Source organism: Natator depressus, chromosome 2 (genome assembly GCF_965152275.1).
Source record: "Natator depressus isolate rNatDep1 chromosome 2, rNatDep2.hap1, whole genome shotgun sequence".
NCBI lineage: Eukaryota > Metazoa > Chordata > Testudines > Cheloniidae > Natator > Natator depressus.
In genome coordinates, this window is record NC_134235.1 from 83,663,689 (window position 1) to 83,689,534 (window position 25,846).

The 25,846-nt window shown below is 42.5% G+C and overlaps 1 protein-coding gene across 2 annotated transcripts in view; it reads right to left on the minus strand.

Annotated features, from left to right (window-relative positions):
• Nucleotides 1–25,846, minus strand: part of DLGAP1 (DLG associated protein 1) — a 620,850-nt gene that overhangs the window by 432,860 nt on the left and 162,144 nt on the right. The gene's annotated exons all lie outside the window — the stretch shown is intronic.

Consider the following 25,846-nt stretch of genomic DNA (forward strand, 5'->3'; position numbering starts at 1 on the left):
TTAGGACACTTTCCAATTTTTGTTTTTTAATAAGCAGGGAAAATATTTTATTTAATTTCCAGTAGATGTTTTACAAGAGGCCCTATGCCAATCATTCCCACAATAGGCTCTGGGTGATTTTAGTCCTGTATTTACAAACACAGAGAGAGTGAAAGAACCAAACAGCCAAGAGACAAACACATTATAAAAACAATATAAAATTACATCAAAGAAGTGACAAAATGGCATAATGCACATGCTGTACAACCATACAATATACTTTATCTTGCCCTTTGGACTCCAGAGACAAAATGTGTCACTGTATTCTCTTAACACATGAGAAAATGAATGAAAAGGAAGTTAAAAGGAAGCCCAGAATAATAAGTACAAGCAGACTTGCCACAAAGGGCCAGGAGCCAGGAATTCCCTTATTCTGGTTCTAGACATGGTAGGGAGACATCAAGAAATGTGGTTGGCAGAGACATGAGACAGGAAAAGCCACATCACTCCCACCACCACAGACGCACCGGGAAAAGAGACTAGTTAGCTCAGGGGCAGTGGTCCCATAAAGAGATACTTCTCAAGAAAGTATGTGTGCCAAGAGATACCCAGAAACTGGTTCTGCTTCTCAGTCCATCAGACAGACTTGTGGAAAACAGAAATGATGCCTGTGGCTGTGCCTGTTCAAGCCTGGGTAGTCTATTAACTTACCAGATAGCGCTGTCTGAAGGGCGACCTATATGCTCCCCTCTGCTATGCAACATGGAATGTAGTAAAAACCTCTTTACTGCTATGAAAATGGGTGGGAACTTATGGAGAGGACATGGAGATAGTTCACATAAAAACAACAACATCTAACTTTCCCATTCAGTTGCTGAGCGATAAGCATCTGATACGTTCTAGGGGTTCTACTAGGATCTACTCTATGTCTACGTCAAGTGCACTTTACAAGACTTGGAAAAAATAAATTCCATTCCCTGATGGGATTTACTTTGTTCATCTCACTGAGGACAAAGAATCAAGCATGCCACCTGAGAAATCTGTAAAGAATTCTAAGCAAAATCGAGGAGAATGAGAAAAAGGCCTCTAGCATTCACTAAGCACTCAGAGCTGCAACTGAAGTCAATGGTAGCTGTGCTTCAAATATAAAAAGTATGATACAAAATTAAGCACACTATACAAAAATAAGGCCCTAGATATCTAAAGTTGGGCACACAAAATTTACAGGACACTTTTGACCTATCTGTGCCTCACTTTGCTATGCGCAAAATGTGGATAATACCCCCACTCACTTTACAGGGGGTAGTGTGAAACCTAATGTTTGTGAAAAACTCAAATACTGTAAGGCATCTGATCCTATTCAAGGTAGGGGCTAAAATGATCCAGCTATTTCCGAGAATGAGGCAAGAGAAAAATTCATTGTTTTACCCATGTTAAACAATTCTTAAAAATGTTTCATTAAGAATCTCTGGTGGCTCCATCCTTTAAAGCAGGGTCTTGAAATTTGGTGGGGAAACTGTCCTGGCATCAGAGATGTGCCTTTTGCCATCCCTAACAAAATCCACCAAAAGTTAGCCCTCCAAAAAATAATCAGTTTTCCTGTGCTCTGTCGGTTAGTGTTTGGCAGCTAAATCCTCCAAAGAGTCTTTCGGCACTGGGCATGATCCAGTGCAGGGCTGCAGGGAAAATCCCTGCAATTGCTCCTCCTAGTTGCCAGGGGCTGCTGTGGAGTTGTGACACAAAACAGAGAGCATGGAGGATGTCTCTCCTGCGCTCTCAGTGGTCCCACAACAGGTGCCCATGGAGAAGAAGGAACAACCAGACTGACTTGGATGCTGGGGAAAGTAGGGCAGAGGTGAGGAGATGCACTGAATGAGGCAACCGGTATCATAACGCATACATACAAGGGGGCAGTATTAGGGTTACATTGGCAAACTTAATTATGGCATTTCCTAACTTTTGAGTGTTTGACTTTGTAACCTTAACCTAAAAATATATGGCTTTCTGTTGGACAGAGTAATAACTATAGCACAGTAGTACCCAAACTTTTCCGGTGTCACTCACACACCCCCTTACCAGTAATGGAATCTGTCCACACACACCCTCCATTTCTGCACAGCTAAGGCTTTGTCAACAGAGGAGCTTGGTCTGAAGGCAGAGCTGGAGGCAGAACTGGGAATGGGGGAGGAGCTGGGGCTAGAGGCAGAGCTGGGAATGGGGGAGGAGCTGGGGCTGGAGCTGCCCTGGTGGCAGAGCGGAGCTGCTGCTGGGGCTGGAGCAGGGGGCAGAGTGGAGCTGCGGCTGGGGGCAGAGCGGAGCTGCGGCTGGGGGCAGAGCGGGGCTAGGTGGTTCTCCCTCCCCACTCCCATAGGGGCTGTCCTGGGCCCCACCACATACCTCCCCAAATGTTCCTCTGCACCCCTCTAGGTGGGTACATCCCACAGTTTCTGGACCACTGCTATAGCATGTTGAAAAAACATACCTAAGGATCAAAATTTTCAAACAAGGGTACATAAAGTTAGGAATATATATCTTTATTTACGTACATAAAAAAAAGTTTTCTGAGATGCTTGCCTTTGCAGCTCCTAATGATATCAAAAGGAGTTGTGTGTAAACAGCACCTCTTAAAAAAAAATCAGACCTCTTGTTAGGTGTCTAAATATAGATGTTTGAAAATTTTGGCCAAGAATTTTATGGAAATATTTTAGTATGATTTGCAGTCTCTCTTAATATAGGGTATAAAAATTTTAAAACAGCAGAATGAAAAGCTAACGTAGGCTACAAGAAATGGGGAAAATATTTACTAAAATAACTGATGTTAAACAGTATTTTACATATATCAAGCACAGAGGGGAAAATAAATGGAAAGGTATGCCTCAGACCACCAGGGCAGACTGGGAACTCAAACTAAGATACTTAGAACCAGCCTTCACACAGTGAGATGGTAGGTTTACCCACCAAATTGGCTGAAAGGATATGAGCTTTGAAATGAGTAAGTAAAAGATAATTTTGCAAAGAGCTTTCCATGTATTTCAAAGATAAGAACTGACCCTGATGATGACGACAACACTGCCAATTCCTAGTAATTTAATCAGTTGAGGACTAGTTGCATGCAGTGATCAGGATTTACACAATTTCAGCAATGGTAAGAGGCAATTAGTTAGAAAGAATAATCAACATGCTCAGAAGCCTTGACCTCCACTATATCATCATCTTTGGCTGTCATACTTTTCTAAAAACTTGCTTGGCAGGAAGACACAACGTGAATATTAAAGTTTAAGGAGCACATATTTTAAAGGACATTAAATTCAAAAAAAAACCCAGGAGTACTTGTGGCACCTTAGAGACGAACAAATTTATTTGAGCATAAGCTTTCGTGGGCTACAGCCAGCCCACGAAAGCTTATGCTCAAATAAATTTGTTCATCTCTAAGGTGCCACAAGTACTCCTGTTCTTTTTGCGGATACAGACTAACACAGCTGCTACTCTGAAACCTGTCATTAACTTCCAAGTCTTCCCCAGGTGAGTTATGGAGATGGATCTTGATGTGCAAGCAACTTCTCTGTATGGCAAAAGGATATGCAGCTTGCATATCACCACACAGAACATCAAAATAAGTATCTGTGTCTCACATTTTCTGCATGAGGACTTGCCTAACCACATTTGAGTATATTTTAAACAGAACAATCTCAAGTTAGGTGCCAGTCCTGAAAACATTTCAGTGCATGATTTAACTTTAAGCACATGAATAATTCTATTGATTTCAATGGCACTACTTGCATGTTTAAATATATACATACTGTATGTGAATTGTCTGCAGGACTGCGGCCATAAGTGGATCACTTTACATTTTATTAATTAACAAAGAAGCACCATCTGTTAGAAAGAAGTGGACAAGAAGAGATTGTTTCCATAGCACTGAATGCAAAATATATCCTCCACACAGCCTGTCTATGCCAACAAATCTGATTCTCCCACTGCAAACAGTTGCTATTATTCATTATTTTACAGCATCCAAAAAGGTAGCATGCACTTCAGAGAAAATAACAAAAAAACAAGAGAGTATTCAAAGAGCTTGCCGTCTAAATTACACTCCTGACACAACAAACAATGGTGACAAACAGTAGGTGGGGAAAGGGTAAAGATAGACATGGTCTACAGCAGCATGATCATGTGGCAACAGGGTATAGACAGGTTTCAGAGTAACAGCCGTGTTAGTCTGTATTCGTAAAAAGAAAAAAGAAAAGGAGTACTTGTGGCACCTTAGAGACTAACCAGTTTATTTGAGCATGAGCTTTCGTGAGCTACAGCTCACTTCATCGGATGCATTGCTCAAATAAACTGGTTAGTCTCTAAGGTGCCACAAGTACTCCTTTTCTTTTTTCTTTTTAGGGTATAGACAGGCGCACATCTTGGTGGGTCAGGTGGTTAGTTATTTTAATATATACCCTAATCAATAATTTTGAATCTATAAAAAATATTGAATTACTTATTGTGGGCTCTACAGAAGAGATGACATGTACTACAGTTTGGCCAGTGTACATGATGAGCTAACTATTCACAATATTGCATACCAGAAAGTAACATGTAGGTATACCACACTCAGCTCTATTTTCAAGCCTCAGCACAAGTACATAGACACACAAGAATCTTCATACGTGGGGCAAGTTCATGCCTAATTAGTTCCACACCTTGTAAAAAAATGGATGCAGTGTAGAAACTCAGAATCCAGACAGGCAAATAAAATCCACTAAGAAAATCTGCATTGGCAAATCAATTTCTACTATGCCTGATTTAAATGACTGAACTCCATGACTATGAAAAATTAGACTGACTAATATTTAACAAAATACAAATAAGGTGACTGGATTCACCAGTTACAAAGATACCTGGATTTGGATTAGCAGATGCTATGTCCTTACGAGATTCAAGAGACCAGATCACCTGGGAACAAACTGATCCATACATATATAAATTTCTAGACATTCCCAGAGCCCACAGAGGAAGGGAGTAAGTGTACCTAAAGGTATGACACACTCTACTGTTGATATTTGCAAGCATCTTAGAAATCAACGTATAAAATCATTCTTCACATATGCTGCAAAAATCATACCGTAACTTTCAGGCAAGAAGTCTATTTAACAGCAAAAATTTAGAGATGCTTTCTACAGAGAACAAGTTCCCATAAGATTTGAACTTGCAACTGTGAGATAGAATAATTTGCATTAATTCGATCAATTCTAGGATACAGAGAAGATCCAAATGATAACTGGTTGAGTCTCAAACTGGAAAATATTTAATGATATGAACATAATTTCTTTCCTTAAATACTTGTGGTAATTCAAATGTAATGTTTTGGGTTATGAAATATAATTCCACTAGCAATTATGCATAACACACTATTATTGAATTAATTGGTCTGGTTCATTATTGAATCATATATCCTTTAGGAGCTATTTGGAGACAGAGAAGGTGAAAGCATCATTTACTGAACATGCCAAAAATGGTTGGGTTTTCCCCATATATTGGTAATTCAGAGCATATAGGTTGTGGTTTTGTACGGTCATTTACCTTACCATGCATCTAAGTACACCAACCTCATACTGTAAAACAGAATAAGGAATTTTCTTTCTGGATTACCGGATATCATTACATCAGTTGTTATGAAGTCATTTTTACCTGATTTTTTCCGAAGTTCACAGATCTGAACCTGCTTCATCAATTTGGGTTCTTTCATGAATACAACATCAATATCTAGGACGAATCTATCATTTTAAGAGGGAAAAAGTAGGTTTTAAAGAAGACCTTATAAAATACTTATCCTACAGTAACTCTAGTTCAATGGTTCTCAAATTTTTGTACTGGTGACCCCTTTCACATAGCAAGCCTCTAAGTGCGACTCCCCCCCTTATAAATTAAAAACACTTTTTTATATACTGAACACCATTATAAATTCTGGAGGCAAAGCGGGGTTTTGGGTGGAGGCTGACAACTCACAAGCCCCCAAGTAATAACCTCGGAACCCCCTGAGGGGTCCCGACCCCCAGTTTGAGAACCGCTGCTCTAGTTCTTCAAAGATGTGTAGTCCACACAGATTCCACTCTTGGTGTGCATGCACTCCATGCATGTGAGATCAGACTGCACCCTGGGAGCCTTTGTGACTTCCACAGCTGAGGGTAGACGTGGTGGAGAATCATCAACCGCAGCTCAGTTCCTCCACCCATAAGAATCCCATGTCTCATGACTCCTATTAGCAGGGATCGAGGGTGGGTTGTGGAATCAAATAACTACAGTTACAGTAGGGTAAGTAACCGTATTTTCTTCTTTAAGTGACTGTCCACACAGATTCCACTCTTGGTGACTTGTAGGCAGTATCCTTTCTTGAAGATGGGTAAAGAGTCCTACTGTAATACTGACTGGACTGCTCTATCAAAGCTTGCATCTGATTTAAAGGCCTGCAGCAACACACAGTGAGTGGGGAATGTATAGATCAAACTCCATGTTGCTGCCCTACAAATCTCCCTCAGGGAGTTCAGGGAGGTCAGTTGAAAGAGGTGACAGAAGTGATTTGAGTTCTAGTCTAATGAGCTCTAATACATTCAGGTAGATTTTTCTTCACAAGAATATGGCAGGTAAATACCATTCTGAAACTACTTGTACAGTCTTTGTGAGGATACTGGCTGACCCCTTGTCCATTTTATGAATGCCATAAACCGCCTCAGACAGGTCCTATCCAAGTAAAAGGACAACGAGGAGGGGGTTCTCTGGTTAGTTGAAAGGTATGGGTCCCTTAAGGAATCCTGTCACGGAAGGGAAAGAAAATATTGAGTAGCCCTGTACTGGGGGATGGTGAGCCAATTTGGTGGCCAGACGGCCCTTAATAAAGCTGAGTGATAGCCACAATTGTTTCAGTGAGAGCAACAGTCCTGAACACCCAGAAGCAACCCCTGTAGGGATGTCACATACTATTGTTCAGACCAAATGGAAAATTGCCTCCATTTAGGTTGGCTAGATTGTTTCATGGACAATTTCCTGCTCTGGAAGGCGACGTCCAGGACAGATACTGAGTAACTCCTCTCAGTGGGTGTCAGCCAACCAGCATCTAGGCTCTACATCTGCAGGAGTTGCTGCATCAGGGAGGTAAGCCCTAGCCGCTCTTCTGAGGCAGCAAGTCAGGCAGGCTCAGGAACAGCTGCAGATTGACAGTCCCATCATATCTGAGTACCAAAACAGTCTTGCCCAATGTGATGCTTGCCTGGGGTACCCAGGGTTGCAAGGCACCTTGTTGTCATCTGCCTTAGAGTGAGGAAGCCTTGTCTGTGCCTCTCATGGGTCAGCTCCCTGACTCTCCTAGCCACAGGCAGTACAAGAACTGCCCTCTCATGCTCCACTGTCCCTCTGCAGGTAAGCAATAGTCACACTCTAACCCCTGAGCGCTACAAGCATCCCTCTGGACTGTCTAGCCTCTGCTCCACTGGACACTCACAGATCTACAACTTCCAAAGGAACAGTACGCTCCACCTTATCAGTTACACCTCAGGATCCCCACTCCACTTAAAACACAGCACGTAGATTTGTATAATGAAATCAAGTACAAGATTATTTAACAATGGACAGACATTCAAGAAGAAGCAAGTAGAATTAGTGGCAACAAATGGTTACATATAAAATAAAATAACACACTTTCTAGAGCCTAAACTTAACTAAACAACTCGTTCTCCCATCTCAGGGGTTAGTTCACCCAAAGTTTTTCTCCCAGATTTAAACTGCCATACTGGCTGTGATCGTCCATTCATAAGACAAGCCAGCTGGCAACTTGTCCCCTAGGTGAAGGATACCTGAGTGTACCTCTGCACTCCCAGATATACAGTTCAAACCATCTATTGTCTTCACTTGTAAACAGGATAACACCTGCTGCTTGTCTTTTCCTGTGTAGAACCTCTCCTGGAGACTTTGCAGTCACTTGATTAACATTCTGCTCAGACTGAAAAATAGGTGTTCATTGTGAAATATACAATAGTCAATTTACAAATAGGCATCTCCTGTCTGAAAGAAACTTATCACCCTCTGGCAATCAGCCCCAACTCATAGACTTTAAGAGCATAATTTTCAATATACACACACAACTCCTTATGCACATCCATTTTGCAATGACTATGTGATCTGTGTGAGACAAACTTTCAGTAGAGGCCACCCTCCTTTGACAAACTATTATGTAGAGACCAGATCCAGGGGATCCCTGTAACCCTATGCACCCCTATACCATCTGCCGGTTGGTACCAAGAGATTCCTAGGCCACACTAAGCTGAGGCTATCAGGATTATAGTCCCGGCGTCCTAACTGAGTTTCCACAGGACACTGGAGATCCTGGGTATCTATGGAAGCCCATACAGGAGGTCTGGACCCCATGAGAAAAGCATTGGTGAGGGATTCTGGATTCTCATCTCCTCTGGAGCACCACCTCTGGCATTTGGTAATTGTAACTGTATAAATGTCACACACCGGTCTATCATCAGGTAACCCCATCTGTGAAAGACTGTCTTGAAGGACCAAGGGCTGGCGTGACCACTCATGGCTCTTGGAGAAGTCTCTGCTGAGCTAGTCCACCAGGGTTTTCTGAAGACCTAGGAGACAGAGCTCCAGGGTGACTGGTGCAAAACACTCCACAACCATAGACTCATGGTTTCTTGGCAGAGTGCGATGATCAGGCCCCTCCTTGCCTGTTGATGTAGGGCATTGCCATTGTTATGTAAGAATTGCCAGTACCAAGGTCTTTTAGAAAAGAAAGAACAGGGGTCTGAGAGAGTTAAAAAGTCAAAGTCTAACAGCAGGGTTTCTTCGGACTTTCCTCAGACTACTCGGTAAGTCTGAGGAAACTCAGAATTTCTACAGCTTCTCTCAAGAGTGTAATATAACCCAGAACAGGCAAGACAGGAAACCTGTTAACCACACCATTCTTGCAACTGAATAGACTTTCCTTGTACCCATTCTCTAATCTCCTGAGAATGAATGAATTAAAATATAGATACTAAATATAAAGAGATGGTATGAGAGGTTGCCAGATAGAACAGAAAGGGAAAAATAGGAAACTAGACTGAAAAAAATTATTTCGTTATTGATTTAGACTCAGTGTTAATAATTAAACAGCTGACATTTTTCTCAGCTTCCTCTGGTTGAGACCCAATAAAAAGGCAATCCCTTTATATTACATTAAAAATCTCTGATGGTTCCTTACTACCCCAGAAACCAGTAAATACTCACGACACTTATGGAGCAGGGACTCATATTTTATTTGAACTCGGGGGGAAATGTGGCTTCTTTGGACGAATCATCTATTATTGCCAGCTGTACAATGGGAAGGAAGCTTCAGAGTTTACATAATATGTGAAGGAGCTTCCTTTAAATGGGACTGATTCATGGAGAAAAATTCTTATGGGGGTGTTAATTTTGATGCAGATTTTTTATGCATGTAGGGTTTAAATGGAGTGTCTGATTAAAAAAAGAAAACAAGCCTGGTCTTATGCAGATGTAGCAGCATGTGGGCTGAATGTGCAAATTAGCAGAGATATATTAAATGCAGTTCAGGGAAGAGACCCTTTTTCTTGTCAGTAGAAAGGATGGAAAGATGTGTACAGTATTATAAATCCCAACTGTATTTCATGAGACAGTGGCGATTGTGCTTGTATCTCAGAGCCAAATTTGGCCCTTCTATGACTCGAGGATCAGATTGGCAGTATTTTTTTTTTTTTTTAACATTCCCATAGCAGAACTAAGAACATTATTGGAGGGGAATGAGTGATCCAGAGTGATGATCCTTGCACTCCCTAGGCACTCCCCCTCTAAATGCGGTATAGTAATTGTAAAGCTGCCTTTCGGATTTGATGAGTCATGGTGCTACAGCAGGGACGGTTATAAAAACTAATCACTTGTGATTTTAAAGGAAAGTGCCTCCTGCACAGCTTCAGTCCTGTGGATCTCAGCTTATCCCGGGTGGCCCAATTTTAGGGCCTTCTTGTTAACATCAAATCAGCTGCAGTGTGATGGAACGCAGCCTGGCCACCTGCAATAAGAAAACTGACATAATTTGATTGCCAAGGTGAGATTTATGTTAAGTGGCTGTATATAGAAGAACTGATTGTGTAAAATTTACAAACAAATTACTAATCTTTGTCCTATGAAAAGAAACAATAAGCAATAAGCAACTGAAATTACATTTAAAGTTCACAGTATTTATACACCTCCACTGTAAAGGCAAAACTCCTCTTATGGCAATGACATTTTAGAACGGTTTTCTGTTATTTGAATAATAGTTAAATATTTGAATGTCTAGCAAGTCATCACTAAAATGGTACAGCTTTGCAGCTGACTGTTCTCTCTCCATAAAATGTGTACATGTATAGGGTTTTTTCATGTAGTAATAGCATATAATTAGGGTGAACACATGTCCTGATTTTATAGGGACAATCCTGATTTTTGGGTCTCTCTCTTATATAGGCTCCTATTACCCCCCACACCCTGTCCCGATTTTTCACATTTGCTGTCTGGTCACCCTACATATAACGTACCAATCCAGACCTGTAATACCTAAAATATCTAACTGACTTAAAGTGTCTCTGTCTTTTTCATATTCTTTTGAAAATTGTCTCTCTGGATACTAGGAAATGGCAGTCTGTGACATTTTAAACAAACCATCTTATGTAATACAGACATTTGAAACATAATTGGTGTGCAAAGAATCTTATTCTAGATGTCAATTTCGAAAGGCCAAAATATTTGAGAAAAGCAAATAAATTATCTACTTTTGTGCAAATGGACTGCCACTACCATCAATATGATTATAATATAGTTTGTCAGGTGGCTGATTGTAAATTTTGAGATTAAGGTTATAATACATGGTCTGTCCTGAATAAAAAAAAAAAAAATCAGAATCCAGTTTTGTCTAAATTTGATCCACAGCGCAGCTATTTTCTGGCCTTCTTTACAAGAAAAAAGAATGAGGGTAAGAGAGATGAAGACTGAGCTACAACAGTGCCCCAAAGTTGTCATATCACTAGGCCGATTGCTCACTGATATATTTGAAATCATAGTGAGTGGGAAACTTCAGGGGGTAAATTTAAAATAAAGTTAAACTAGAGTTATGTTCTGGAAAATATGAAGTCCTAGTTCCACATCTAGTTCTCTGGGTATATTTTGCCACCATTAAAAATATGTTGGTCACACCAATGAGCAGTGGGAACTCTAGTACTTTAGACTCAAGGATTTCCTTCAAAATTCTCCTGTTGCGGGAGGGGTAGATGTGGAAGGGGAAGTGTCACTCTCCTTGGGTCACTGACAGGAGCCTTCTGATGCCCGGGCATTTGCTAAATCCATAGGGCGTCCCTGCTTGCAAAAATGTGAGTCTTCTCTATACTAAATTAAGCCAAAGTGTCTGCATTTGATGGAGATGGGGATTCCGGGCTCCCCACTCAAGTCCTTTCAGTAGAGTCCCCCATTCACCTACAAGATCTCTATCAAGCATTCTTACAACTACAATACCCACCTGCGGAAGTGAAGAAACAGATTGATAGAGCAAGAAGAGTTCCCAGAAGTCACCTACTACAGGACAGGCCTAACAAAGAAAATAACAGAACGCCACTAGCCTTCACCTTTAGCCCCCAACTAAAACCCCTCCAGCGCATTATTAAGGATCTACAACCTATCCTGAAGGATGACCCATCACTCTCACAAATCTTGGGAGACAGGCCAGTCCTTGCCTACAGACAGCCCCCCAACCTGAAGCAAATACTCACCAGCAACCACATACCACACAACAGAACCACTAACCCAGGAACTATCCTTGCAACAAAGCCCGTTGCCAACTGTGCCCACATATCTATTCGGGGACACCATCACAGGGCCTAATAACATCAGCCACGCTATCAGAGGCTCGTTCACCCGATCATCCACCAATGTGATATATGCCATCATGTACCAGCAATGCCCCTCTGCCGTGTACATTGGTCAAACTGGACAGTCTCTACGTAAAAGAATAAATGGACACAAATCAGATGTCAAGAATTATAACATTCATAAACCAGTCGGAGAATACTTCAATCTCTCTGGTCACGCGATTACAGACATGAAAGTTGCGATATTACAACAGAAAAACTTCAAAACCAGACTCCAGCGAGAGACTGTTGAATTGGAATTCATTTGCAAATTGGATACAATTAACTTAGGCTTGAATAGAGACTGGGAGTGGCTAAGTCATTATGCAAGGTAACCTATTTCCCCTTGTTTTTTCCTAACCCCCCCTCCCCCCCAGACGTTCTTGTTAAACCCTGGATTTGTGCTGGAAATGGCCCACCTTGATTATCATACACATTGTAAGGAGAGTGATCACTTTAGATAAGCTATTACCAGCAGGAGAGTGGGGTGTGGGGGGAAAGAAAACCTTTTGTAGTGGTAAACACCCATTTTTTCATGGTTTGTGTGTATAAAAAGATCTTCTGTACTTTCCACAGTATGCATCTGATGAAGTGAGCTGAAGCTCACGAAAGCTTATGCTCAGATAAATTGGTTAGTCTCTAAGGTGCCACAAGTACTCCTTTTCTTTTTGCGAATACAGACTAACACGGCTGTTACTCTGAAACCTGTGTAAGGGTGGCAGCACAGAATGCATAACGGCTCACCCTGGGGCTTTGCTGAACCTATCCTGTCCAGCCAGTACACTGTGGCCAGCTGCCTCCTTGTAGGTGCAGGGAATCAGTGAATGAGCTTCTTGAGGGTAGTTTCCCTGAAGTTCTACAGGAGTTCCTCGTGGGAGCTGTAGCACTACTGTCTATTCTCTCCCAGAGCCACCCAGCAACTGTCTGGAACTTCCTGCTTTTAAAACCTTATTCGACCCTGACATAATTGACAGGGCCAAAGGAGTGGGCCAGCCTTTAATCCCTTTGCCACTGTTGCAGGGTTTATACAGCCTGTCACGGGGGTACTGGGAAAGGACGAATTACCAACCCCATGGAAATGACCAGAGTGTCAGACCCATAAATGCATACCTCTCCCAGGGCCAGGGCTATGCACATGAAGAACCAATACCGCTGTGTAGCCCCTCAGTTTCTATGGCAGTATGGTTCTGAGCCTTCACTACATGCACCTGTCCAGTCTCCTTGGGGAGGCGGCGGGATTTCACTTTAAAGTGTACCATACCATGTAAGCTAACATTGACCTCATGATTGTTTTTTGTGTGGAGATTGCAGTGGGGTTTGAGAGAAGTGATGGAGGCCACACTCCATTCCTTCTAACTCCTAGCCCTGGTCTACACTACAGGGTTAGGTCAAATTTAGCCGCGTTAGGTCGATCTTATAATGAATGTGTCTACACAAGCAACCCTGTTCCGTCGACCTGAAGGGCTCTTAAAATCGACTTCTGTACTCTTTCCCGGCGAGGAGAGTAGTACTAAAATTGACCTTGGTGGGTCAAATTTGGGGCAGTGCAGACACAAATCGACGTTATTGGCCTCCGGGAGCTATCACAGAGTGCTTCAATGTGACCGCTCTGGACAGTGCTTTCAACTCCGATGCACTAGCCAGGCACACAGGAAAAGCCCCGGGAACTTTTGAATTTCATTTCCTGTTTGGTCAGCGTGGCGCGCTCAGCAGCACATGCAGAACTTATGCAATCTCCCCAGAATCGCAAATGAGCTCTAGCATGGAGCGAATGGGAGACACTGGATCTGACTGCTGTACGGGGAGAAGCATCTGTACAGGCAGAACTCCGATCAAAAAGAGAAATGCTAATATATATTCCAAAAATCACACAGGGCATGATGGACAGAGTCTACAACAGGGACACACAGCAGTGCCGTGTGAAAGTCAAGTCGTTCAGGCAAGCCTACCAAAAGACAAAGGAGGCAACCAGTCGCTCTGGGTCAGAGCCCCATACGTGCCACTTCTATGATCAGCTGCATGGCATTCTGGGGGGGGGGAAGACCCTACCACTACCCCACCACTGTCCGTGGACACCTGCAAGGGGGGAGTCTCACGCAACACGGAGGAGGATTTTGTGGATGAGGAAGAGGAGGAGGAGAATGTGCAGCAGGCAAGCTGTGAATCCATTCTCCCTGGCAGCCAGGACCTTTTCATCACCCTGGAGCCAATACCCTCCCAAGGCGGGATCCCTGACCCTGAAGGTGAGAAGGCACCTCTGGTGAGTGCACATTTGTAACTAAACATTATTGCTTTTAAACCCTGTACTGCAATGTTTGATTTGCCTTGAAGACTTTGGATGCATTTGCGGCCAGTACAGCTACTGGAAAAGTCTGTTAATGTGTCTGGGGATGGTGCGGGAATCCTCCAGGGACATCTCCATGGACCTCTTCTGGAGGTACTCTGAAAGTCTTTGCAGAAGGTTTCTGGGGAGGGCTGCCTTATTTCGTCCTCCAGGGTAGGACACTTTACCATGCCAAGCCAGTAGCAAATATTTCTGGAATCACTGCAGCACAAAGCATGGCAGCAAATGGTCTTAGGTTTTGGTCGCATTCAAGCAACATTCGGTCTTTATCTTTCTGTCTTAGCCTCAGGAGAATGGTGATATTCATGGTCACCTGGTTGAAATAGGGGAATTTTTGTAAGGGAACAGTAAAAGGACCCCGTTCATGCTGGGCTGTTTGCACTTGGCTAAAATGGATCATCCCATAGCCATGCGGCAGGGGAAGGGGGGAAGGGATCATCCACGCGGAGGGGTGGGGGGAGGCGGGAGGCGTGTGCTGCACATCCACCCGAAAACTGCAGCCCCTCCTTTTAAATGGCAAACCCAACCGGCATTGCTTGCTATGGGAAAGGAGGATGCTGCAGTTTGAAAACATTCCCACATGTTATGAAGGCGTTAGAAGCCAACCCCATGTACCCCTTGGCTTATCATGGCTGCCTGGAAACCGAATTCTGTTGCCCAGCCATGTGTGATGTGTCACCATACCAGCAGGCACTCAATCTAAAAGGCAAAATGTGACCTTGTACCTAAAGTATATGTGCTGTCTGCTGTGAACTGCTTGATTCACTGTGAAAGAGTCTCCCTTTTCCTCTCAGAATGTATCACCTTAAATTTTACTCTCCCTTTTTATCCCCCTGCAGGTGCAAATGTTTCTATGCTCCCCCATCATCTCTGTCCCTGAGGTTATTGCAGATTAGAAGGCAGAAAAAAAAACACACTTGTGATGACATGTTTTCCGAGCTCATGCAGTCCTCCCGCACTGATAGGGCACAGCTGAATGCATGGAGGCATTCAGTGACAGAGTCCAGGAAAGCATTAAGTGAGCGCAATGAGAAGAGGCAGGATGCAATGCTGAGGCTAATGGGGGAGAAAAGGGACATGCTCAGGCATCTGGTGGAGCTGCAGGAAAGCCAACAAGAGCACAGACCGCCACTGCATCCACTGTACAACCACCTGCCCTCCTCCCCAAGTTCCATATCCTCCTCACCCAGACGCCCAAGAACGCGGGGTCGGGGGAGCCCTCTGGGCACCCAGCCACTCCACTCCAGAGGATGGCCCAAGCAACAGAAGGCTGTCATTCAAACAGTTTTGATTTGTAGTGTGGCTACAATAAGCAATGTGCCCTTGTCCTTCCCTCCTCCCACACTCCACCCTGGCTACCTTATCAGTTATCTCCCCTTTTTTTTTTAATTAAGAAAGAAAGAATGCATGGTTTCAAAAGAATAGTGACTTTATTTCCTTTGCAAGCTGTGATCGAACGTGGGGGAGGGTGGTTGGCTTACAGGGAATTAAAATCAACAAAGGGGGTGGATTTGCATCAAGGAGAAACACACACACACACACACACACACACACACACACCTCTGTCACACCATAGCCTGGACAGTCATGAAACTAGTTTTCAAAGCCACTCTGATGCGCAGCATGCCTTCCTGTGCTCTTCTAATCACCCTGGTGTCTGGCTGTTCAAAATCGGCAGCCAAGCAATTTGCCTCAACCTCCCACCCCACCATAAACATCTCCCCTTTACTGTCACAGATATTATGGAGCACAGAGCAAGCAGTAATAACAATGGGACTATTGGTTGTGCGGAGGTCTAACCTAGTCAGCAAATGGCGCAAGCGAGCTTTTAAGCTTCCAAAGGCACATTCTACCACCATTCTGCACTTACTCAGCTTATAGTTGGGCCCCTTACTGAATGAGGGAGGCAACCTAGTGACAGAGGGTGTGGAAAAAGATAATGTACTCAGTGCTTTTTTTGCCTCTGTCTTCACGAACAAGGTCAGCTCCCAGACTACTGCACTGGGCAGCACAGCATGGGGAGGAGGTGACCAGCCCTCTGTGGAGAAAGAAGTGGTTCAGGACTATTTAGAAAAGCTGGACAAGCACAAGACCATGGGGCCGGATGCGCTGAATCCGAGAGTGCTAAAGGAGTTGGCGGATGTGACTGTAGAGCCATTGGCCATTATCTTTGAAAACTCATGGCGATCGGGGGAGGTCCCAGATGACTGGAAAAAGGCTAAATGTAGTGCCCATCTTTAAAAAAGGGAAGGAGGAGGATACGGGGAACTACAGGCCAATCAGCCTCACCTCAATCCCTGAAAAAATCATGGAGCAGGTCCTCAAGGAATGAATTCTGAAGCACTTAAAGGAGAGGAAAGGGATCAGGAACAGTCAGCATGGATTCACCAAGGGCACGTCATGCCTGACTAATCTAATTGCCTTCTATGATGAGATAACTGTGGATGAGGGGAAAGCAGTGGACGTGTTATTCCTTGACTTTAGCAAAGCTTTTGACACGGTCTCCCACAGTATTCTTACCAGCAAATTAAAGAAGTATGGGCTGGATGAATGGACTAGATGAATGTGGATAGAAAGCTTGCTAGATCATTGGGCTCAACGGGTAGTGATCAATGGCTCCATGTCTAGTTGGCAGCCAGTATCAAGCAGAGTGCCCCAAGGGTCGGTCCTGAGGCCGGTTTTGTTCAACATCTTCATTAATGATCTGGAGGATGGCGTGGATTACACCCTCAGCAAGTTTGCAGATGACACTAAACTCGGAGGAGAGGTAGATACGCTGGAGGGTAGGGATAGGATACAGAGGGACCTAGACAAATTAGAGGATTGGGCCAAAAGAAATCTGTTGAGGTTCGACAAGGACAAGTGCAGAGTCCTTCACTTAGGACAGAAGAATCCCATGCACCGCTACAGACTAGGGACCGAATGGCTCAGCTGCAGTTCTGCAGAAAAGGACCTAGGGGTTACAGTGGAAGAGAAGCTGAATATGAGTCAACAGTGTGCCCTTGATGCCAAGAAGGCCAGTGGCATTTTGGGCTGCATAAGTAGGGGCATTGCCAGAAGAATGAGGGACGTGATCGTTCCTCTCTATTCGACATTGGTGAGACCTCATCTGGAGTACTGTGTCCAGTTTTGGGCCCAACACTACAAGAAGGATGTGGAAAAATTGAAAAGTGTCCAGCGGAGGGCAACAAAAATGATTAGGGGACTGGAGCACATGCCTTATGAGAAGAGGCTGAGGGAACTGGGATTGTTTAGTCTGCAGAAGAGAAGACTGAGCGGGGATTTGATATCTGCTTTCAACTACCTGAAAGGGGGTTCCAAAGAGGATGGATCTAGACTGTTCTCAGTGGTAGCAGATGACAGAACAAGGAGTAATGGTCTCAAGTTGCAGTGGGGGAGGTTTAGGTTGGATATTAGGAAAACCTTTTTCACCAGGAGGGTGGTGAATCACTGGAATACGTTACCTAAGGAGGTGGTGGAATCTCCTTCCTTTGAGGCTTGACAAAGGCCTGGCTGGGATGTTTTAGTTGGGGATTGGTCCTGCTTTGAGCAGGGGGTTGGACTAGATGACCTCCTGAGGTCCCTTCCAACCCTGATATTCTATGAAATCAAAGAGCTCCAGGAAAGTGGCCTTACACATGCAAAACTTTCGCAGCCACTGGGAATCATCCCATACCTGCAAGACTATGCGGTCCCACCAGTCTGTGCTTGTTTGCCAGGCCCAAAATTGGCATTCCACTGTAATCAACCAGCCCCACTGCCGCGATGATGTCCCAATTGCCACATCCCATGCTTTCAGGAACATCTGTGTCCACGTCCTCCTCGCAATCGTCCTCCCGTCTCTTAGCCAGGTTCTGCACATACTGCAGTATAATGCGTGAGCTGTTTACAATGCTCACAACAGCAGCAGTGAGCTGAGCAGGCTCCATGCTTGCCCTGCTATGGTATCTGCACGGGTAAGCCAGGAAAAAAGGCATGAAATGACTGTCTGCAGTTGCTTTCATGGAGGGAGGGAGGGGAGACTGACGATATGTACCCAAAACCACCCGCGACAATGTTTTTGCCCCATCAGGCATTGGGAGCTTAACCCAGAATTCCAATGGGCAGTGGAGACTGCGGGAACTGTGGGATAGCTTCCTACAGTGCACTGCTCTGTGCGTCAATGCTAGCCATGGTAGTGAGGACGCACTCCGCCGACTTAATGCGCTAATTGAGGACATACACAATCGACTGTATACAAATCGATTTCTAAAAATCGACTTCTATAAAATCGACCTCATTTCATAGTGTAGACATACCCCTAGACTGCTTCCCCACCTTGTGCAGCCGGTTCCCCCTGGGGCAGTTCTGGTGGTAACCATAGGACAGGCGGGGAGAAAAATCAAACTACAGAACATTTTTTCCTTTTGCATCCATCTGATTCCTGCTCCTTTCTGCTCAGGGGGTAGAGGGAAAAATGCATCTCATGCCTGACTAATGGTCTTAAAATCATAATTTGTCCCTCTACAAATGTAAGACTGTTCCTATGGTAGATTTTCTAGACACAAGGCTCATCAAAGTCAATTTAAAAATGTAACATCACTGAGGTCTGATAGTATTTAACAAAAACAACTACCTAAATAAACAGGAAATTTATAACATTTATTTTTATTTACTTAAAAATAGTTAATTTAATAACTAAAATGAAAATACCCAGTAAAATTATCTATATAGATATCTGAAGTAATAATATATAATACATACAAACATGAATCCCATGTGTTTTCCACTGCATGCATCCGATGAAGTGAGCTGTAGCTCACGAAAGCTTATGCTCAAATAAATTTGTTAGTCTCTAAGGTGCCACAAAGTACTCCTTTTCATTTTATCAAAATTAAAGTGTATGTGTCATATATATATGCACATATTTAAATTTCCCAGCACTATTTCTTTTTCTATTTCTAGGAAGCATCAAATGTATAGTATGTTACCATTAGGATATTATTAACTATAATTAATAAAGAACATGCATTTATTGTCTGAGAGTATTTGAATTTATCCTGTATCTGTAAAAAAATACATGACTTCTGTTAAAAAATCTAATACTGGGGAAATCTCTTTAGAGGAACAAAAAAGAAAAATCTGCAGGGTAAGAATGCAAATTAACAGACAATTAAAATATACATTAACCCCATGCACATATACTACCATTTGAGGCTCTTTTTCCCTCTGACGCACAGAGCTGTCCAAAAAGCAGCACCACAGATTGGCAGGAAACTTGGAAGTTTTGATTAACCCAACGTACTGGAGCTCTTGGCAACATGCCTGGATGCTTGAGATTACTGCTTCTATAGCAGTTCCCTTGGGTGATTGCATTGCTTTTCTTTTTCCTTCCTCTTTCTGAAGTGTTGCTCTTTGGGGTTTTTTTTGTCCTCGATAAAAGCAGTTTGCTCCATTTAGCAGCGTGTGCTGCACTACTGTTCTATCCTCACTCAGTAAATGGTACAGCTACACATACAGCTATTACAGATCAAAGGCATCATAAAAGAGTCTGCCATATGCCTTGTCATCTGGCCAAACTGATGACACAATTCTTTCACTTACAGAAGGCTGAGTAATTCATATGAGGCATACATATTCAGAAGATTTTGAATTCATTTGCATTTCTTTAATAGCGATACTATTTGCCATATTTTTCAGACGAAAATAAATATAAATTAAACCTTTTCAGTTTCAGTTTGTACACAGTTAACATTGCAATAGTAACAGTTATAGATGTTTATATCTTTTCAAAAAATTAATTTATGTTAAGCAGATTTGGTATTCCTACCTTTTTTTTCCCCAAGGCACTTGTGGTTTTTCTCTCAGATGATTTAAACAATGTTCCCTCTAATATCAATGATATCCTTCAATGGGAGCAGGATTAGGCCCCAAAACACTCCCCAAAGAAACGAGCTGCTACAATTAACTCACTATATTTTCATGGCTGAATATACATGATTATTTAATAGTAGGGAACCAGTCTAGTGCAATAGCTTTTGCAGAAAGGAGGGTCCTCAGTGCAAAATCAATTTAAGCAAGTGACTCGATGACCTTTGGCAATAAATAATCTATTTGTTCTTACAGCATAATTAGGGAAAGGTTGTCTCAAAATCTATAGTTATGGAGAACCTCTCTCAGTTGGGAGACTCATTGCAAATGTAACGTATATGGGATTAAGTCATGAGATGTGTGAGGATCCTCAATTCCCAAGGAAGTTAATGAGAGTTGTGTATGTTCAGCACGCGGAGGCATATATTTTGCAGGAATGGATGCTTAGAGAATAGACAACTAAAAGCAAGCATAAAGCCTCACAAAATGTACTCTGTTTATTTGGGTTTTTCAGTGATAGTTTAAAGCAGATGGATTGCACTTACTCTCAGCAGTTCAGCAAAGTGGTAATTTTCTAACTTTTATCAAATACAAAATAAGTTCTGTCTCTCTAAAATAAGTCTCTAGTTCATATGATTGTGAACAGAACCTTCAAAAACCAATCAGTTTATATCGCTTTCATATCTGTCTGCATTTGCAGAGAGCCTGAAACAACAACTCTCAGAATGGTGCAAGCTGCTCCTGTTCATTTCAAGGGGCTGGTGACTCGGAAGGCTATAACAGGGAGAAATGTTTGCTCACTAATGTCACTTTGAGCACTTATCTCATAAGTTCCCTTACACTTCCTGAGCACAAGGACCATGACTGCGTCTGGCCCCTAACACAGGAGGTGAAGAAAGTAGTGAGAAAGTTTCTTATACTGATCCAAGCTTACCAAAAAGTGAGATATTATTTTCTGAAGAATAATCTTCTTATGAATAGCATCTTACTGAGGCACCACGAGTGGGCAGAACTTGAATTATAGTTACTCTGGTGAATACCATCACCTATTTTTTCCAGTCTGCCCACTGTGTAGCTTAACATTAATTATTTATGATGATGCTTCATAATGTGCATAATAAATATATGGTCAATACATTTTGTAAAAATAATTAAGTCTTACCTCAATACTAAAAAGATAATAAAATATCTGTATATTGCTAAAGTAAGGCAGGAAAAAAATTAGAACTGGAGATATTTCAACAAATAAATATATGTGTTTTGTACTTAGGAGAGATCTCCAGCATCACATTGCAGAGTGGGAGATCTAATATGGCTTCCTACTTCAGTTTCTCATCCTCAGATTGGCATGGTCTCAGAATACTATAGAGGCAACACATTCACTCTCTGAGTGGAGTGTGGGTGTTTCATCACTCTCCAGCAGTCACTTATGGATGATTGAAGGGATTTCACTGGCAGGCTCTGAAGGGATGCACAGCCATCCACCCTCCCTGGAGGAAAGGCCACCAAAACAGAGTAACTGGGGGAGGGATAGCTCAGTGGTTTGAGCATTGGCCTGCTAAACCCAGGGTTGTGAGTTCAATCCCTGAGGGGGCCATCTAGGGATCTGGGCCAAAAATTGAGGATTGGTCCTGCTTTGAGCAGGGGGTTGGACTAGATGACCTCCTGTGGTCCATTCCAATCCTGATATTCTATGATAGGGACGGGAGAGAGAAGACTGGGAATTTTGAGTGCAATCACTAGGAAAATAAATAGATTTTTAAAGGAAAGTGCTCAGAACTGGTCTACTAAGAAGAAAGGTCTGTCTCCCCGCAGTAAAATATAAAATGTTGTAAACATCAAAAACCAATAAAACTAGAGCAATATTCAGTATTATTGTTAAAACACCCTCCAGTGCTAGATTTACCATCCAAATCTCTCAAAGGTAGTCAGCACCAGTAAAACATAATATTTTGTAGCATTATTTTCTGACAAGACATTTTCCCATGAAAACATTTCCTGACATTTTTCACAAAATGTTTTCTGCCTTTTATATGGGAAAATCAGACTACGCAGCTAAAATGACTGTATTCAGAATTATTTTCTCAAGGCTTCATTTTTAGGTTCCATTTATAGGTTTCCATTTTTCTCACTCTACATTCCCAACTTCAGAACCCTATAATAATGTCACAGCCACACCCTTCTGATACAGAGAAATTGGGAGGGACTTCCTCTTTTTCAGTTCCTCAAGATTTCTCCATTATTGGCGGAAGATATCATTGTCCAGTTATGTAAGGCACTTATTTATGCAAAGGTTCTAATGGGTTTATTTTATAGCACTGCCAGCACTTGCCAGCCTGCTGATCAAGAGACTGGGACCAGGAATAGTAATCAGCTACTGTACCTTTTCCCAGATCTGGAGGTGAAAATCATTAACACAGGATCACTTTATTTTTCACAATTAATAATAAATAAATAATAATAATATGTGGATGCACAGGAAGAAGTACCAGAATCTGTCTCAACTTCTTGAACTCCTGTGTAACAAGCCAAGCACAATCATGGTCCTTGTGCCCCAGGAGAGTAAAGAATTTATGAGTCAAGTGCCAAAAGTGACCTTAGATTCCCCAAAGAAGAAAGGGCAGGATTCTGTCCTCTCTTCCCATCTTTCACATCAGCCAGCAGAACTGGAATGGAATATGTGGGAGGACACATTCTGAGAGGGTGTAGCAAGTACAGCAGTGGAGTCACTGGTCTGCACTCCCAGAAGCACGGTACTTGATTTACCCATAGTACCCCCATCTCTGTACCCCTCTGTTAGAGGACTGTGACTGAAGAGCCATGATTTATCCCTAAATATGTCTTTTATCTTCTTTTATTCCAGCACAAGCTCGCCCTATCTTGTTATTACAGGGCTGCCAGACTCAGGATTTGTGTTCTTTTCCTCCTGAAAACAGTTATAAGGAGAAAAACTTGTAGCTCAGATTTTAGGCCCAACCAACTGAACAATGTTTGTCTCCAACATTAAGCATTCACATTTTCATGCCTGAAGTCCCAGTATTATTTGCTATGACGCTGACTAAATCAAGGCCAGCAACGTAAGGGCCAAATTCTGTGTGCAACTCTTTTTTATTTCAGTGGGAACCACATACATACAAACCTGGGTAGGATTCTGCCCTGAGAAAGTTCTCCAAGATATCAATTGCAGCTATTTACATACTTAAGAAGTCTAAAAAATAAAATCCTCTTTAAAATGTAGACTACAATGACCACGTAGCCAGAACATCACTGAAATACATGCATATATTCAAGACACTCTTTTCTCCTGATAGATACGTCTATTTGTTCATTTGAAGCCACATTCTATCTATTACCCTTTTTCTCATACCCATTAAAGTTTATCACCTATCACTTACAGCTGCTGCATTTGTGAGAAATTTAAATGTCTGAAAAATAAGACATAACTGTGTGACTTTCTCAGCCCTAAAGGAAAAAGAATACAGCCAAAACATTAGAATTATGGGAAGAAAGGGAGAGTTTCTTCTCTTTTTTTGCAATGACATAATGTAATACTTCAAGGGCAGCCAAGGCTTGATTGTCATTACCAGCATGTCTTCTTAACATGTCTAAGCTACATTGCATAAATAATAATGAAAATTCTGAGATGACCAGGATAGTGAGATAAACAGATGATCTCATAATGGCAATAGCCCCAGAAGACAAATGCAAGTCACACCCACCTCCATATACATATAAATGAACACCAGATCCAACCTCATTCATGCAGAAGCTCACACAAAGTCTCTGAAGGTCAGAAAAAGGACTCAGGCTTGAAAAAAGCAGCATACACAGAGATCTGCCTGTCTGGCAGCCATCTCTAGACTCTTTGGTCTTACAGTATTTTCTCCTTCTCCCCCGATGGTGGAACTACAGAAGCAGAGAGCTCCCTTTTGAAGTGGCAGTAAGCAACACATGCTTCAATCATTGAAATATGTCATGAGAACAGTCATACTGGGTCAGATCAATGGTCCAACTAGCCCAGTATCCTGTCTTCCGACAGCAGCCAGTGCCAGATGCTTCCGAGGCAATGAACAGAACAGGCAATCACTGAATCATCCATCCCCTGTCATCCACTCCCAGCTTCTGGGACTCAGAGGCTAGAGACACCCAGAGCATGGTGTTGCATCCCTGACCATCCTGCTGGACCTATTCTCCATGAACTTATCTAATTCTTTTTTGAACCCCATTATAGTTTTGGCCTTCATAACATCCCCTGGCAATGAGTTCCAGAGACTGATTGTGTGTTGTGTGGAAGAAGTGCTTCCTTTTATTTGTTTTAAACTTGTTGCCTATTAATTTAATTGGATAACCCCTGGTTCTTGTGTTATGTGAAGGAGTAAATAACACTTCTGTATTCATTTTCTCCACACCAGTCAAGATTTTATAGACCTCTGTCATATCCCCCCATAGCCATCTCTTTTCTAAGCTGAACAGTCCTGGTCTTTTTTAAATCTATCCTCCTAGGGAAGATGTTCCATACCACTAATCACACTTGTTACCCTTCTCTGTATTCAAGGTGTGGCCATATCATAGTGGCATTATATTTTCTGTCTTATATCTATCCCTTTCCTAATGATTCCTAATGTTCCGTTAGCTTTTTTGACTGCCACTGCACATTGATCAGACGTTTTCAAAGAATTATCCACAGTGACTCAAAAATCTCTTTGTTGAGTGGTAACAGATAATTCAGATCCCATCATTTTGTATCTTTAGTTGGGATGTTTTCCTACATGCATTACTTTGCATTTATCAACACTGAACATTTTATCTGCCATTTTGTTGCCTGGTCACCCCGTTCTGTGAGATCCCTTTGTATCTCTTTGCAGTCTGCTTTGGACTTAACTATCTTAAGTAATTTTATATCATCTGCAAATTTTGCCACTTCACAGTTGATCAATTTCTCCAGATCATTTATGAATATGTTGAATAGGACTGGTCCCAATACAGATCCCTGTGGAACACCACTATTTACCCCTCTCCATTGTGAAAACTGACCATTTTCCCCCTACACTTTGTTTCCTATCTTTTAACCAGTTAGTGATCTAAGGAGAGGACCTTCCCTCTCATCCCATGACAATTTACTTTGCTTAAGAGCCTTGTGACATGTCATTCCATATTCTTTATGAAAATGTGCTTATCATATGAATATGACATAACAGATATACTTTATGCAAGATGGCTTATGTGAGATATCATTGGAAAGGTTATGATTTATTGAATGTGATTATCCAATTTGTATGCCTGTATCATTTCTGTATCTGAAGTTAGGAATATTGACTATGGGCATGGTTACACTTGCAGATGTAGAGCGCTTTGAGTTAAACCAGCCTTCAGAGAGCACAGTAGGGAAAGCGCTGCAGTCTGTCCACATTGACAGCTTCAAGCACACTGGCGTGGCCACATTTGTGGCACTTGCAGCAGCATTGGGAGCGGTGCATTGTGGGCAGCTATCCCAGCATGCAAGTGACTGCAACGTGCTTTTCAAATGGGGGAGGTGGGGTGGAGTGTGACAGGGAGTGTGTTGTGTGTATGTGGGGGGGGGAGAGAGTGGGTTTTTGCGGGGCTGAGAGCATGTCAGCATGCTGTCTTGTAAATTCAGCAGCAGACCGCCCCCTCCCCCCCAGCCTCCCTCTCTCTCTCACACACACACAGCATTCCACACTAATGGCTGCTTTGTCTCAGAGCAGATAAGCATGCCGGCTGTCAG